Here is a 17,284-nt window from a genome sequence, read left to right as displayed (position 1 = left end):
TTTAAATTGGTCTTATTATTTACTGACCCGCTCACAGAGTGCTTTATGAAATATTTCAGCTGCTCTGTTTGTGAAAAAATATTTCCAAGAGAAGAGATACACAGAAGATAGTCCTTACATGTGTTCCCTCTGCAGTACAGGATTTGCTATCAAAATGGAGCTCTGAGACAACCCTTGGATGTTCATGCAGCCAGGGGCAGCCGTGGAACACTGGTAGGTTTATCCCCAGCTCCTGTAGCCACATGTCAAAGTCTCCTTGGTTAAGCCACATCCATGCCCTGATGACCTCCACACCCAACTACTGAAATTCAATATTTTGATATGAACCAGACCTCTACACACATGTACATTTGGTTCAAAATGCTGAAGCCAGACTCTTTTGCAGATGCAAAACATGTCATCACATAACACCTCTTCTGACCTTCTTGCACCGGCTCCCAGTTCAGAATAGACGTGTAAATATCTTGCTTGTGTTTAAAGCCCTTTATGGCTTCACTCCAGTTTACATCACAGAACTTTCACAACAAGGCCCCTCAGGTCATTGCACCATAAGGGACGTTCCGGTTCCCTTATTGCATCAAGCGTCCTCCAAGTTGTCTCCTCCACTTGCGTCTTAGTCCCGCCCACCAGAGATGCACGGAGGAAATGAAGCCGAGGAGAGAGGACCAAGGAAATCAGCTTAAAGACACATGAGACGTCGTTTCCTCGACAGCGTCACATGACGCGACATCAGCTGATCACGTTCAGCTGTCAATCAGACTAACAGCTGTTTATGTTCACACAAACACACACTGGATTACTTCTAATCAAACACACACACTGTATTATTTCTAATCAAACACACACAGTTACAGTCAAGGGTGTAGGTTTGACTTTGACTTTGGTGGGGACATGAAATCAGGGCTTACAGTATTTTAAGTGTTTAAATAATGTATTATTTTGTACTGTGAATTTACTTAAACTATTAAAGAAAATACCGACAGTCTCTTCATTTCACTGATAAACACTCACGCTCACTTCTCAGGACGTTTTAGCTTCTAACTCAGTCTGAAGGTTTCTCTCCTGTATTTCTATTTTAGACGTCGAAGATGTGTTGAGCTGAACTATCAATATGCATTAAAGTGTCCAACTGGAGGATGACTCTGAGGTCAGCAGTGCAGATGAGGAGTGAGGAAAAAAAAAGTGAAAAATGAGTCCAGGGTTCACCGTGTGCTTCTTCCCTGCCGTGACAGTGAAGTGTTGTACAGTCTGATGGCCTATAGGGGGACAAAAGAGTTCTTGAGTCTGTCCGTGGAGCACGACTGTGACAGCAGTCTGTCACTGAACATGCTCCTCTGCCCGGTGAAGGTGCTGTGCAGAGGGTGGTGTGTGTTGTCCATGATGGAGAGCATTTTGTCCAGAGTCCTCCTCTCTACCACTGTCACAAGTGAGTCCAGCTCTGTACCCACCACAGAGCCGGCCCTCCTCACCAGTCTGTCCAGGCGTGCTGCGTCCCTCTTCTTGCAGCTTCCTCCCCAGCACACCACTGCATGGAAGAGGACACTGGACACCACAGACTGGTAGAACATCTGCAGCAGCTTTTTGCAGATGTTGAAGGACCCCAGCCTTCTCAGGAAGTACAGACGACTCTGTCCCTTCCTGCAGGTAGTGTCCATGTTAGGCGACCAGTCCAGCTTGTCATCCAGTTGCAGCCCCAGATACCCGTAGGTCCTGACCACCTCCACGTAGACCCCCCCGATGGAAACAGGTTCTAGATGTGGCTTGTTCCTTCGGAAGTCCACCACCAGCTCCTGGGTCTTGGAGGTGTTTAGCTGCAGATGGTTGGCACTGCACCACGTCACAAAGTCCTCGATCTGGCTCCTGTACTCCTCCTCCTGTCCATCCCTGACACAAGCAACTATTGCAGTGTTGTCCGAGGATTTCTGCATTTGGCAGAGCTCAGAGTTATACTGGAAGTCAGAGGTGTACAGGGTGAACAGGACAGGGGAGAGCACAGTACCCTGTGGTGCTCCGGTGCTGCTGACCACAGTGTCAGATGTGCAGTCCTTCAGTCTGACGTACTGTGGTCTCTCTGTGAGGTAGTCAGTGATCCACCTTACCAGGTGCAAGTCCACCCTCATCTCGGTCAGCTTGTCTCTCAGTAGGAGGGGATGGATGGTGTCAAAGGCGCTTGAGAAATCACGCTGCTCCCTTTGTCCAGATGAGAGTAAGCCCTGTGTAGAAGATAGAGGATGGCATCATCCACGCCCACCTTTGCCTGGTATGCAAACTGCAGGGGATCCTGTGCGTGTTGGACCTGGGGTCTGAGGTGTTGGAGCAGCAGCCGCTCAAAGGTCTTCATAACGTGGGATGTCAGAGCGATTGGTCTGAAGTCGCCTGGCTCACTGGGGTTTTTCTTCTTGGGGACCGGGGTGAGGCACGAGGTCTTCCAGAGCACAGGAACCTTCCCGAGCCGCAGGCTCATGTTGAAGACGTGCTGAAGTGGCTCCCCCAGCTCAGCAGAGCAGGCCTTTAGCATCCTGGGACACACCTTGTCCGGGCCTGCTGCCTTCCTGGGGCGGAGTCTTTTCAGCTCCTTGCTCACCTGGTCTCTGGTGATGGTGGGATGGATTGTCTCTGGAGATTGTGTTTTGGAGGTGTTGGGGGGAGTGAGAGGGAGGGAGGGGGTGTGCAGAGGGGTGCTGGGGGGACAGGCACTGGCTGCAGCGACGGAGCAGTCAAACCTGTTAAAAAACAAGTTGAGCTGGTTTGCTCTCTCAGGGTCCCCGTCTTCTGCGTTGTTATTTTTCTTCTTGCAGCCTGTGATGGTTTTCATGCCGTCCCAGACCTCCCTCATGTTGTTCTGTTGCAGCTTCTGCTCTACCTTCCTTCTGTACTCCTCCTTTGCCTCTCGGAGTCTGACCTTGAGTTCCCCCTGCACACGCTTCAGCTCTGCCTGGTCTCCCTCCTTGAATGCCCTTTTCTTCCTGTTAAGGATCTCCTTGACATCGCTGGTGATCCAGGGCTTGTTGTTTGGGAAGCAGCGCACAGTTTTAGTGGGAACCACAACGTCCATACAGAAGTTCCATACGGTCCATACGCAAATGGACGCCGATTTGCAGCGTTTCCATACACTAATCCCGGGAAAGTTTCCCAAATAACCGATCCGTACCGGCCACGCTGAGAACTCTCCCTAATCCTCCTTACAGCCTCTCGTCATGTTTTTCAGTGTTCTTGCAAATATTGGGTTAATAAACAACTTATTAAGCTAACGTTTAGCTAGCTTGTCAAATCCGCTGATTAGATCGATGAAGCATAACAGTTGTGACGTCATTACAAACCAACCGTGGTGTGGTTAGCTTGTAGCATAACGTTAGCTTTTTACTTCTCTCAGCTGCATTAACTCTTCAAACTTCATATAAATGATGTTCATCTGTAAAGATTATCCCGCTGAACTAAACAGCTACACATCAGAAACGTGTGGGTTTTTTTTAAAAAAAATTTATTTTTGGCTTTTATGCCTTTATTATAGAGGGAGGACAGTGGATAGAGTCGGAAATCAGAGAAGAGAGTGGGGAGAGACATGCGGGAAATGGGCCACAGGCCAGAGTCGAACCCGGGCCGCCCGCGCGTGAGGACTGAGCCTCAATATGTGGGGTCGCGCGCACTGCCGCTGCGCCACCGGCGACCCCAGAAATGTGTGTTTGACACAGAGATTATTTTCTGCAATGATCCAAAATCCAATGCAAAAATCCTGTAGGCGAATTTTCGTAGGAAACACCGGCGCTATTTTTTCAAGCTGAACTGAAAAGGTGGAGCTAAACACCGCTGTCCGCTGATTGGTTGATTGGTCACTTCCTGTGTTACAACTGTAAAAAAAAAAAAACACCATGTGTGAACCACAGATTGGTCTGTAATCTGTTCTGACTCAACAGCAGCACTGGTGGCATTAAGAGAGGGGACATCAACATCTCGTCCTGATTTAGTTGAGGAGATCCTGTGCTGCTTACTAGAAGTTGAGAATGTAGGTGGTCAAATTGGGTTTTTATGGGTACCCGGTCATTCAGGGATCGAGGGAAATGAAATCTCTGACAAGCTTGCAAAAGAGTCTTTGAGTAAACAGAGTATTGACATGAATGTTCCTCTTGGGAAGAGTGAATGTTATAGTATATGTAAAGAAAAGTTAGGGTGTCAATGGCAGAGAGAATGGGATGAAGAGCAAAAGGGCAGGCGTTGTTTCTCTCTGCAACCATCAGTTAAAAGGAAGGCGAAATTCTTCGTTTCTTGCACGCTACTGGCCTGTATCAAAAGATCTGAAATAATTATACACTCCGAGACTGTGGAGGGCAGCATTACACTTCACAGTGTACAGCCTGCCGGAACTCTAAGAGAGGAAGAAGAAGAAACCACAGACGGTGGTCATTCACGTCTGTTTGTTTCTCCTCGAGGCACACAGCCTTCACTGAAACAAAGCTGGATTGAGTTTTGTGATAAAGATCCACATGCCAGTGACAAAGTGGATAAACTGCTTGATGTCTTCCAGCGTTTTTCTCCTTTTGTTGAGTTTATTAGTTAGCTGTTAGCGGTTAGCTGTTAGCGGTTAGCTGTTAGCAGTTAGCGGATCAGGCTTAACCGAACCAAACTGTACTGATCCGTACCGGACTGCTATGTGAAAAGGGGGCTTTTTTACACATCCATGTTTATGGTAACGGATCAGCAATGTCAGTTTGAAATATTAACGGAGTTTTGAAGAGAGAAGTTGCCGCGATTTTTCTAAAATGTCTGAAGTTGAGTTGCTGAGAGCTTTCACCGAGCAGAGACTGCCTGCAGCTGCTGAAGAGATTCTGGAGCAGTTTGAAGGAACAAAAGCAGAATATGAGGAGGAAACCCGTCGATTAAAACGGGAAATGAAGCAACAACTTCACCTGCTGGATGCTGCTTTCAACCCTAGAGTCTGCCTCCACAGATTAGGTTTGTTTTGGTTTTTTATGCTTTTTTATTTCCAGTCAAATGTGAACATTACCTGTTCGTTTGATTGACTTTTCCCTACGAGCGAGAAATATTTGTGTTGCAGGATCGTGTGAATGTCACTGTGTTGATCAAATATATTGAACCAAAATTTCACCATCTGACCCTGAAGAAACAAGCTGAGGGGGAGGGGCTTGTCAAATAGATACCAATGTTTGTTTTCGTCTCCTACAATCAGCCAGGGTGGTGTCATGGCTGCCTTTTACCTGTTGACCAAAGTCAGAAAAGTTGTAGGTTCAAACACGGCTCTGTGAATGTCACTGTTTCCTCCAGGGACTGCGTACGGATTACGGCTGTTTTCAGTGTTATTTGCAGGCTGACCACTCGAGTTGTGCAGCTCCACATGTCCGCAGACAGCAGTTACAAAATGACCAAATCTCAACAAACGGTGAAGACGTCATCTCTGACACTTGAAGAGAGTTAATGTTGTGTACATAAGATCATAAATAACAGGCTTCCAGGGACTTTAAAGGCCCTGACACAGCGAGGAGATCGTCAGCATTTTAGCAGGTCGGGCTGAAGGATGCCATTGTTAACGTTAATGCTGAATGTCCTTTGCGGGAAATGCATCGTGGGAAGGGAAGGCTGCAAAGGACCCAACCGTTGGAGCCTCTAAATCGGGGAAAAGAAGGCTGCATTCGAAGGAGCCGCTGAATTGGGACGGCACTTATCACACCGGTGTGACGCAATCGTTCTGACAACGCAGCCCACGAAGGCTGCGGCCGCTGGAATGGGACTCGGCTTATGTGATAGTTTGTGCACAAAAACGCCATGACCACACGTCCACAGAGAGAACTGTCACGATACTGTCGGTGTGTTTGATTGAGTCACACAAAAAGAGCAACAAGCTGTTAATAAACACTGAACTTGAATTTTGACTTGAATTTCAAATTAAAGGAGCATCTGTAAAGATGATGTCATATATTGATGTTTACACCGATTCTATTGAATCTTTGTTCAACCAATCAAAGCATCGATGTGGAGTGATGGATCGTCGAGTCCCGAGGTCCCCTCATCACAGAAAAGACATAAAGCCATGTACTGCTTCCTGACACCACTATGAGCTTTCTGTCACTCGTGACTCCGCCCACTGAGACATCTCGTGCATACCCTGTATAAAGTAGTGCTATCAGTGGTTTCATCTGATTAGTAAATTCAGGTTTTTAGCACTTTATGTATTTCACTGTTTTCACAGATGTGCAGCAGCTGGTGGTGAGTCAAGACGAGGTTTCCCCTGAGCAGCAGGATCTGAGCCCTAGACTGGACCAGAGCGAGCCACCAAACTCAGCACAAATTAAAGATGAAGAGAAGGAACTGTGGGGCAGACAGGAAGGAGAGCAGCTTCAAGGGCCAGAGGAGTTTGATATCAGCATGTTAACGTTCCAACTTGTCCCCGTGAAGAAGGAAGAAGAAGACGAAGAGAAACCTCAGATCTCACAGCTTCATGAAAATCAATGTGAAGAGAGCAGAGACACACAGTATATAAAAACAGAAGCTGACGGAGAGGACTGTGGAGGAGCAGAACCAGGCAGAGACTTTAATCCAGACAGTCATTTACAGCCAGATACTCCTGACAAGACTTCAGACTTTTCTGGATCTGATACTGATGACAGTGGTGATTGGGAGGAGAGAGATGAACCTCAGGAAGGTTTAAAACTTCTGCCAAACAACGACATAGCAGAATCTCCTGACAACACTTCACTCTCTGAATCAAAGGCAGATGACACAAGGTGGGCTTTGGAGGGCTCTAGGAATCGTCAGGAAGATTTAAACCCTGTGCAAAACAAAGATGTACCTGTGAGTAATGTGGTATGTAATACAGCTAAAATATCAGTCAGCTCCTCTGAATGTGCCACAAGCTCCGGACAAAAGAAACCAAAAAAACAAAAAGAAATCCAAACGGGAGTGAAACTTTTGAATTGCAAAAAAAACATTTGTTCACTTTGTAAAAAAAGTTTTTCTTCCCGAAGGGGTTTTGTTAAACACATGAGGATCCATACAGGGGAGAAACCCTTCAAATGTTCCGTTTGTGATAAAAGATTTACACAAAATGGAAATCTGAAGTCCCACATGGCAGTTCACTTGGAAGAGAAACCATTTAGCTGTTCAGTTTGTAGTAAAAGATTTACCCTAAATCAAAATCTGAAGTCCCACATGGCAGTTCACTCAGGAGAGAAACCATTTAGCTGTTCAGTTTGTGGTGAAAGATTTGCACTAAATAGATATCTGAAGTCCCACATGGCAGTTCACTCGGAAGAGAAACCATTTAGCTGTTCAGTTTGTGGTAAAAGATTTACACTAAATACAAATCTGTGGCGACACTCTGCAGTTCACTCAGGAGAGAAACCATTTAGCTGTTCAGTTTGTGGTAAGAGATTTGGACTAAATGGACATTTGAGGCGACACTCTGCAGTTCACTCAGAAGTGAAACCATTTAGCTGTTCAGTTTGTAGTGAAAGATTTGCACTAAATACATATCTGAAGTCCCACATGGCAGTTCACTCGGAAGAGAAACCATTTAGCTGTTCAGTTTGTGGTAAAAGATTTACACGAAATCAAAATCTGAGGCGACACTCTGCAGTTCACTCAGGAGAGAAACCATTTAGCTGTTCAGTTTGTGGTAAGAGATTTGGACTAAATGGACATTTGAGGCGACACTCGGCAGTTCACTCAGAAGTGAAACCATTTAGCTGTTGAGTTTGTGGTAAAAGATTTATACAAATTGAACTTCTGAAACATCACCTGGCAGTTCACACATGAGAGAGACCATTGAGTTGTTCATAATTTTATAAGAACGGTCTCTCAACGTGATTGTTCCAGACGTCACATGCTTGTTTGTGAAAGAAGGAAAATTCAAAATGTCTGTAATGCCAATTAATTCCTGTAGGAATCTATCAGAAAAGGTCAGACACATCTTAACGATGTTCAGACATCTTCTTCAGTTTGATATTTTCAGCAGACAAAGTCACATGATTAAATAAATTCTGCATTCTGAAACAGTTTTTAAAAAATGATTTACAAATATGTTGTATTTGTTTTGCTTTGTATGTAAAAAAAAAACTTTGTTCCAAACATAAAATAAAGTCTTATTTCCATGGTTGTGTTTTGTAAATTGGTCTTGATATTTACTGACCCGCTCACAGAGTGCTTTATGAAATATTTCAGCTGCTCTGTTTGTGAAAAAATATTTCCAAGAGAAGAGATACACAGAAGATAGTCCTTACATGTGTTTCCTCTGCAGTACAGGATGTGCAAACAAAATGTAGCTCTGAGACAACCGTTGGATGTTCATGCAGCCAGGGGCAGCCGTGGATCACTGGTAGGTTTATCCCCAGCTCCTGCAGCCACATGTAAAAGTCTCCTTGGTTAAGCCACATCCATTGGTCAATCTCATTTCCCTTATTTGCACCGAGTGTCCTCCGAGTTGTCTCCTCCACTTGTGTCTTAGTCCCGCCCACCAGAGATGCACGGAGGAAACGAAGCCGAGGAGAGAGGACTGAGGAAATCAGCTTAAAGACACATGAGACGTCGTTTCCTCGACAGCGCCACATGACGCGACATCAGCTGATCACGTTCAGCTGTCAATCATCCGAACAGCTGTTTATGTCCACACAAACACGCACTGTATTATTTCTCATTAAACGCACACACACACACACACACACACACACACACACACACACACTGTATTATTTCTAATCAAACACACACACTGTATTATTTCTCATCAAACACACACAGTTACAGTGTTTAGTGCCTTTACCTGAAGAACAACCTGCAGTCTACTCATAACCAAAAGGACAGTTTCTACTGACTAAAAGATTTCATTTTGAATTGTCTTTAATTATTCATTATTATTAAACAGTTTTGACTTTACCTGGCCTGTATTTAGACAACGAACTCTGTATTTTATAAACGGATATTTATGTGTCAGGATACTGAAAATGATTGATTAGAATCTAAATGATGAAACGTTCAGAAGATAAATAAGTGAGAATATAGAACGGACTCCTCTTCATGTCAGACTCTTTTTAATCCCAGCTCATCACAGAGCGACTCTTTACAAACTCACTGATGTTCATCATCTGTTTAAATGTCCCACGCTCCGTTTAGCCTCTTTTTAATGTCCGTCTTTTCTCCCGTATTAAACTCTGCTCATGTTGAGAAGTTTCACTGAAGTCTGATCCTGTGCAGCGTCCAATCAATGAGTGATATACGAGAAGGGGGCGTGTCTGTCAGTGAAAAGACTTCCGTGAAGTCAGCTCTCGTGTCTCCTCGGTCATCGCTCCTCGGATCAGCCTCCTCTCTCCTCGATCCTCTCTCCTCCGTTCGCTATAAGAGCTTTGGAACGATCCTCAACATGGCGGCTTTGGAACTACTTCCGGTTCGACCGAGGACCGAGGAGACTGCAAATAAGAAACTTGGGATGTACCCCATGCCCTGATGACCTCCACACCCAACCACTGAAATTCAATATTTTGATATGAACCAGACCTCTACACACATGTACATTTTGTTCAAAATGCTGAAGCCAGACTCTTTTGCAGATGCAAAACATGTCATAACATAACACCTCTTCTGACCTTCTTGCACCGGCTCCCAGTTAAGAATAGACGCGTAAATATCTTGCTTGTGTTTAAAGCCCTTCATGGCTTCACTCACAGAACTTTTACAACGAGGCCCCTCAGGTCCTCGCACCATAAGGGACGTTCCGGTTCCCTTATTGCATCAAGTGTACTCCAAGTTGTCTCCTCCACTTGCGTCTTAGTCCCGCCCACCAGAGATGCACGGAGGAAACGAAGCCGAGGAGAGAGGACCGAGGAAATCAGTTTTAACAGACATGAGACGTCCTTTCCTCGACAGCGTCACATGACGCGACATCAGCTGATCACGTTCAGCTGTCAATCAGACTAACAGCTGTTTATGTTCACACAAACACACACTGGATTATTTCTAATCAAACACACACACTGTATTATTTCTAATCAAACACACACAGTTACAGTCAAGGGTGTAGGTTTGACTTTGACTTTGGTGGGGACATGAAATCAGGGCTTACAGTGTTTTAAGTATTTAAATAATGTATTATTTTGTACTGGGAATTTACTTAAACTATTAAAGAAAATACCGACAGTCTCTTCATTTCACTGATAAACACTCACGCTCACTTCTCAGGACGTTTTAGCTTCTAACTCAGTCTGAGGGTTTCTCTCCTGTATTTCTATTTCAGACGTCGAAGATGTGTTGAGCTGAACTATCAATATGCATTACAGTGTCCAACTGGGGGCTGACTCTGAGGTCAGCAGTGCAGATGAGGAGTGAGAAAAAAAAGTGAAAAATGAGTCCAGGGTCCGTGACAGTGAAGTGTTGTACAGTCTTATGGCCTATAGGGGGACAAAAGAGTTTTTGAGCCTGTCCGTGGAGCACGACTGTGACAGCAGTCTGTCACTGAACATGCTCCTCTGGCCGGTGAAGGTGCTGTGCAGAGGGTGGTGTGTGTTGTCCATGATGGAGAGCATTTTGTCCACAGACCTCCTCTCTACCACTGTCACCAGTGAGTCCAGCTCTGTACCCACCACAGAGCCGGCCCTCCTCACCAGTCTGTCCAGGCGTGCTGCGTCCCTCTTCTTGCAGCTTCCTCCCCAGCACACCACGGCGTAGAAGAGGACGCTGGACACCACAGACTGGTAGAACATCTGCAGCAGCTTTTTGCAGTTGTTGAAGGACCCCAGCCTTCTCAGGAAGTACAGACGGCTCTGTCCCTTCCTGCAGGTAGTGTCCATGTTAGGCGACCAGTCCAGCTTGTCATCCAGCTGCAGTCCCAGATACCCGTAGGTCCTGACCACCTCCACGTAGACCCCCCCGATGGAAACAGGTTCTAGATGTGGTTTGTTCCTTCGGAAGTCCACCACCATCTCCTTGGTCTTGGAGGTGTTTAGCTGCAGATGGTTGGCACTGCACCACGTCACAAAGTCCTCGATCAGGCTGCTGTACTCCTCCTCCTGTCCATCCCTGACACAACCAACTATCGCAGTGTCGTCCGAGTATTTCTGCATGTGGCAGAGCTCAGAGTTATACTGGAAGTCAGAGGTGTACAGGGTGAACAGGACAGGGGAGAGCACAGTCCCCTGTGGTGCTCCGGTGCTGCTGACCACAGTGTCAGATGTGCAGTCCTTCAGTCTGACATACTGTGGTCTCTCTGTGAGGTAGTCTGTGATCCACCTCACCAGGTGCGAGTCCACCCTCATCTCGGTCAGCTTGTCTCTCAGTAGGAGGGGATGGATGGTGTCAAAGGCGCTTGAGAAATCAAAGAACATGATTCTCATCACGCTGCTCCCTTTGTCCAGATGAGAGTAAGCCCTGTGTAGAAGATAGAGGATGGCATCGTCCACGCCCACCTTTGCCTGGTATGCAAACTGCAGGGGAGCCTGTGCGTGTTGGACCTGGGGTCTGAGGTGTTGGAGCAGCAGCCGCTCAAAGGTCTTCATAACGTGGGATGTCAGAGCGATTGGTCTGAAGTCGCCTGGCTCACTGGGGTTTTTCTTCTAGGGGACCGGGGTGAGGCACGAGGTCTTCCAGAGCACAGGAACCTTCCCGAGCCGCAGGCTCATGTTGAAGACGTGCTGAAGTGGCTCCCCCAGCTCAGCAGAGCAGGCCTTTAGCATCCTGGGACACACCTTGTCCGGGCCTGCTGCCTTCCTGGGGCGGAGTCTTTTCAGCTCCTTGCTCACCTGGTCTCTGGTGATGGTGGTGGGGTGGGGGTGGAGGGGGGGGGGGGGTGGATTGTCTCTGGAGATTGTGTTTTGGAGGTGTGGGGGGAGTGAGAGGGAGGGAGGGGGTGTGTAGAGGGGTGCTGGGGGGACAGGCACTGGCTGCAGCGACGGAGCAGTCAAACAAGTTGAGCTGGTTTGCTCTCTCAGGGTCCCCGTCTTCTGCGTTGTTGTTTTTCTTCTTGCAGCCTGTGATGGTCTTCATGCCCTCCCAGACCTCCCTCATGTTGTTCAGCTGCAGCTTCTCTTCTACCTTCCTTCTGTACTTTTACTTTTTTTAAGGTTTTTACGCAAACTTTAAACGGCGGTTGCTAACGAGTAGCTAACTGAAACTACAGTGGTTGTTGCAGACATTAAACGTCATCACGCTGGGAACTCTTTCACTAATCCTCCTTACAGCCTCTAGTCATGTTTTTCAGTGTTCTTGCAAATATTGGCTTAATAAACAGCTTATTAAGCTAACGTTTAGCTAGCTTGTCAAATCCGCTGATTAGATCGATGAAGCATAACAGTTGTGACGTCATTACAAATCGACCGCGGTGTAGTTAGCTTGTAACACTACGTTAGCTTTTTACTTCTCTCAGCTGCATCAACTCTTCAAACTTCATATAAATGATGTTTATCTATAAATATTATCCCACTAAACAAAACAACAACGCGTCAGAAATGTGTGTTTGACACAGAGATTATTTTCTGCAATGATCCAAAATCCAATGCAAAAATCCTATAGGCGAATTTTCGTAGGAAACACCGGCGCTATTTTTTCGAGCCGAACCGAAAAGGTGGAGCTAAACACCGCAGTCCGCTGATTGGTTGAAAGATTCGTCACTTCCTGTGTTACAACTGTTAAAAAAAAAACACCATGTGTGAACCACAGATTGGTCTGTAATCTGTTCTGACTCAACAGCAGCACTGGTGGCATTAAGAGAGGGGACATCAACATCTCGTCCTGATTTAGTTGAGGAGATCCTGTGCTGCTTACTAGAAGTTGAGAATGTAGGTGGTCAAATTGGGTTTTTATGGGTACCCGGTCATTCAGGGATCGAGGGAAATGAAATCTCTGACAAGCTTGCAAAAGAGTCTTTGAGTAAACAGAGTATTGACATGAATGTTCCTCTTGGGAAGAGTGAATGTTATAGTATATGTAAAGAAAAGTTAGAGTGTCAATGGCAGAGAGAATGGGATGAAGAGCAAAAGGGCAGGCGTTGTTTCTCTCTGCAACCATCAGTTAAAAGGAAAAGGCTTCTGCTGAAATTAAGCAGAAAGGACGATGTGGTTTTAACTAGGCTGAGGTTAGGATAATGTGTTCTAGCCAGTTACTTAAAGGTAATAGGTAAACATCCTGATGGCCTGTGTCAATGTGGACAGGAAGAAACAGTCCGACATGTTGTGTTTGTGTGTTGTAATTATAAGAATGAAAGAAGTCAGTTATTCAGGGAGTTATCTGACTTGGGACTCTCATCCTTCTCATTGAAGTCCATATTTTCTGTGGAAATAAATGCCCAGTGTGTTGCAGGCGCAATTCTTTGTTTCTTGCACGCTACTGGCCTGTATCAAAAGATCTGAAATAATTATACACTCCGAGACTGTGGAGGGCAGCATTACACTTCACAGTGTACAGCCTGCCGGAACTCTAAGAGAGGAAGAAGAAGAACCACAGACGGTGATCGTTTACTTCTGTTTGTTTCTCCTCGAGGCACACAGCCTTCACTGAAACAAAGCTGGATTGAGTTTTGTGATAAAGATCCACATGCCAGTGACAAAGTGGATGAACCGCTTGATGTCTTCCAGCGTTTTTCTCCTTTTGTTGAATTTATTAGTTAGCGGTTAGCTGTTAGCTGTTAGCGGTTAGCGGATCAGGCTTAACCGAACCAAACTGTACTGATCCGTACCGGACTGCTATGTGAAAAGGGGGCTTTTTACACATCTATGTTTATGGTAACGGATCAGCAATGTCAGTTTGAAATATAAACGGAGTTTTGAGGAGAGAAGTTGCCGCGATTTTTCTAAAATGTCTGAAGTTGAGTTGCTGAGAGCTTTCACCGAGCAGAGACTGCCTGCAGCTGCTGAAGAGATTCTGGAGCAGTTTGAAGGAACAAAAGCAGAATATGAGGAGGAAACCCGTCGATTGAAACGGGAGATGAAGCAACAACTTCACCTGCTGGATGCTGCTTTCAACCCTAGAGTCTGCCTCCACAGATTAGGTTTGTTTTGGTTTTTTATGCTTTTTTATTTCCAGTAAATGTGAACATTACCTGTTTGTTTGATTGACTTTTCCCTACGAGCGAGAAATAATTGTGTTGCAGGATCGTGTGAATGTCACTGTGTTGATCAAATATATTGAACCAAAATTTCCCCATCTGACCCTGAAGAAACAAGCTGAGGGGGAGGGGCTTGTCAAATAGATACCAATGTTTGTTTTCGTCTCCTACAATCAGCCAGGGTGGTGTCATGGCTGCCTTTTACCTGTTGACCAAAGTCAGAAAAGTTGTAGGTTCAAACACGGCTCTGTGAATGTCACTGTTTCCTCCAGGGACTGCGTACGGATTACGGCCGTTTTCAGTGTTATTTGCAGGCTGACCACTCGAGTTGTGCAGCTCCACATGTCCGCAGACAGCAGTTACAAAATGACCAAATCTCAACAAACGGTGAAGACGTCATCTCTGACACTTGAAGAGAGTTAATGTTGTGTACATAAGATCATAAATAACAGGCTTCCAGGGACTTTAAAGGCCCTGACACAGCGATTAGATCGTCAGCATTTTAGCCGGTCGGGCTGAAGGATGCCATTGTTAACGTTAATGCTGAATGTCCTTTGCGGGAAATGCATCGTGGGAAGGGAAGGCTGCAAAGGACCCAACCGTTGGAGCCTCCAAATCGGGGAAAAGAAGGCTGCATTCGAAGGAGCCGCTGAATTGGGACGGCACTTATCACACCGGTGTGACGCAATCGTTCTGACAACGCAGCCCACGAAGGCTGCGGCCGCTGGAATGGGACTCGGCTTATGTGATAGTTTGTGCACAAAAAAACGCCATGAACACATGTCCACAGAGAGAACTGTCACGATACTGTCGGTGTGTTTGATTGAGTCACACAAAAAGAGCAACAAGCTGTTAATAAACACTGAACTTGAATTTTGACTTGAATTTCAAATTAAAGGAACATCTGTAAAGATGATGTCATATATTGATGTTTACACCGATTCTATTGAATCTTTGTTCAACCAATCAAAGCATCGATGTGGAGTGATGGATCGTCGAGCCCTGAGGTCCCCTCATCACAGAAAAGACATAAAGCCATGTACTGCTTCCTGACACCACTATGAGCTTTCTGTCACTCGTGACTCCGCCCACTGAGACATCTCGTGCATACCCTGTATAAAGTAGTGCTATCAGTGGTTTCATCTGATTAGTAAATTCAGGTTTTTAGCACTTTATGTATTTCACTGTTTTCACAGATGTGCAGCAGCTGGTGGTGAGTCAAGACGAGGTTTCCCCTGAGCAGCAGGATCTGAGCCCTAGACTGGACCAGAGCGAGCCACCAAACTCAGCACAAATTAAAGATGAAGAGAAGGAACTGTGGGGCAGACAGGAAGGAGAGCAGCTTCAGGGGTCAGAGGAGTTTGATATCAGCATGTTAACGTTCCAACTTGTCCCCGTGAAGAAGGAAGAAGAAGACGAAGAGAAACCTCAGATCTCACAGCTTCATGAAAACCAAAGTGAAGAGAGCAGAGACACACAGCATATAAAAACAGAAGCTGACGGAGAGGACTGTGGAGGAGCAGAACCAGGCAGAGACTTTAATCCAGACAGTCATTTACAGCCAGATACTCCTGACAAGACTTCAGACTTTTCTGAATCTGATACTGATGACAGTGGTGATTGGGAGGAGAGAGATAAACCTCAGGAAGGTTTAAAACTTCTGCCAAACAACGACATAGCAGAATCTCCTGACAACACTTCACTCTCTGAATCAAAGGCAGATGACACAAGGTGGGCTTTGGAGGGCTCTAGGAATCGTCAGGAAGATGTAAACCCTGTGCAGAACAAAGATGTACCTGTGAGTAATGTGGTATGTAATACAGCTAAAATATCAGTCAGCTCCTCTGAATGTGCCACAAGCTCCGGACAAAAGAAACCAAAAAAACAAAAAGAAATCCAAACGGGAGTGAAACTTTTGAATTGCAAAAAAATCAGCTGTTCACTTTGTAAAAAAAGTTTTTCTTCCCGAAGGGGTTTTGTTAAACACATGAGGACCCATACAGGGGAGAAACCCTTCAAATGTTCCGTTTGTGATAAAAGATTTACACAAAATGGAAATCTGAAGTCCCACATGGCAGTTCACTCGGAAGAGAAACCATTTAGCTGTTCAGTTTGTAGTAAAAGATTTACCCTAAATCAAAATCTGAAGACCCACATGACAGTTCACTCAGGAGAGAAACCATTTAGCTGTACAGTTTGTAGTGAAAGATTTGCACTAAATAGATATCTGAAGTCCCACATGGCAGTTCACTCGGAAGAGAAACCGTTTAGCTGTTCAGTTTGTGGTAAAAGATTTACACTAAATACAAATCTGAGGCGACACTCTGCAGTTCACTCAGGAGAGAAACCATTTAGCTGTTCAGTTTGTGGTAAGAGATTTGGACTAAATGGACATTTGAGGCAACACTCGGCAGTTCACTCAGAAGTGAAACCATTTAGCTGTTCAGTTTGTGGTAAAGGATTTACACAAAACAGAGATCTGAAGCGACACTCTGCAGTTCACTCAGAAGAGAAACCATTTAGCTGTTCAGTTTGTGGTAAAAGATTTGCAGTAAATAGATATCTGAAGTCCCACATGGCAGTTCACTCGGAAGAGAAACCATTTAGCTGTTCAGTTTGTGGTAAAAGATTTACCCTAAATCAAACTCTGAAGACCCACATGACAGTTCACTGAGGAGAGAAACCATTTAGCTGTTAGGTTTGTGATAAAAGATTTACATATAATGGAAATCTGAAGACCCACATGGCAGTTCACTCAGGAGAGAAACCATTTAGCTGTTCAGTTTGTGGTAAAAGATTTACACAAAACCAAGATCTGAAGCGACACTCTGCAGTTCACTCAGAAGAGAAACCATTTAACTGTTCAGTTTGTGGTAAAAGATTTACACAAAACAGAAATCTGAAGCAACACTCTTTAGTTCACTCAAGAGAAACCATTTAGCTGTTCAGTTTGTGGTATAGGATTTACACAAAACAAAGATCTGAAGCGACACTCTGCAGTTCACTCAGAAGAGAAACCATTTAGCTGTTCAGTTTGTGGTAAAAGATTTATACGAATTGAACTTCTGAAACACCACCTGGCAGTTCACACATGAGAGAGACCATTGAGTTGTTCATATTTTTATAAAAATGGTCTCTCAACGTGATTGTTCCGGACGTCACATGCTTGTTTGTGAAAGAAGGAAAATTCAAAATGTCTGTAATGCCAATTAATTCCTGTAGGAATCTATCAGAAAAGGTCAGACA

General features: G+C 45.2%; 1 long non-coding RNA gene across 1 annotated transcript; it reads left to right on the top strand.

Annotated features, from left to right (window-relative positions):
- Window positions 1–13,138: 13,138 nt before the first annotated feature.
- On the top strand, window positions 13,139–16,683 carry LOC306826071. Its single transcript, XR_013779360.1, has 2 exons — window positions 13,139–13,981; window positions 15,235–16,683. It is a non-coding gene; the product is annotated as an uncharacterized lncRNA (long non-coding RNA).
- The last annotated feature ends 601 nt before the right edge of the window (window positions 16,684–17,284 follow it).

Source organism: Symphodus melops, assembly GCF_947650265.1.
Source record: "Symphodus melops genome assembly, chromosome: 6".
NCBI lineage: Eukaryota > Metazoa > Chordata > Actinopteri > Labriformes > Labridae > Symphodus > Symphodus melops.
This window is presented reverse-complemented; position numbering and strand designations above follow the sequence as displayed.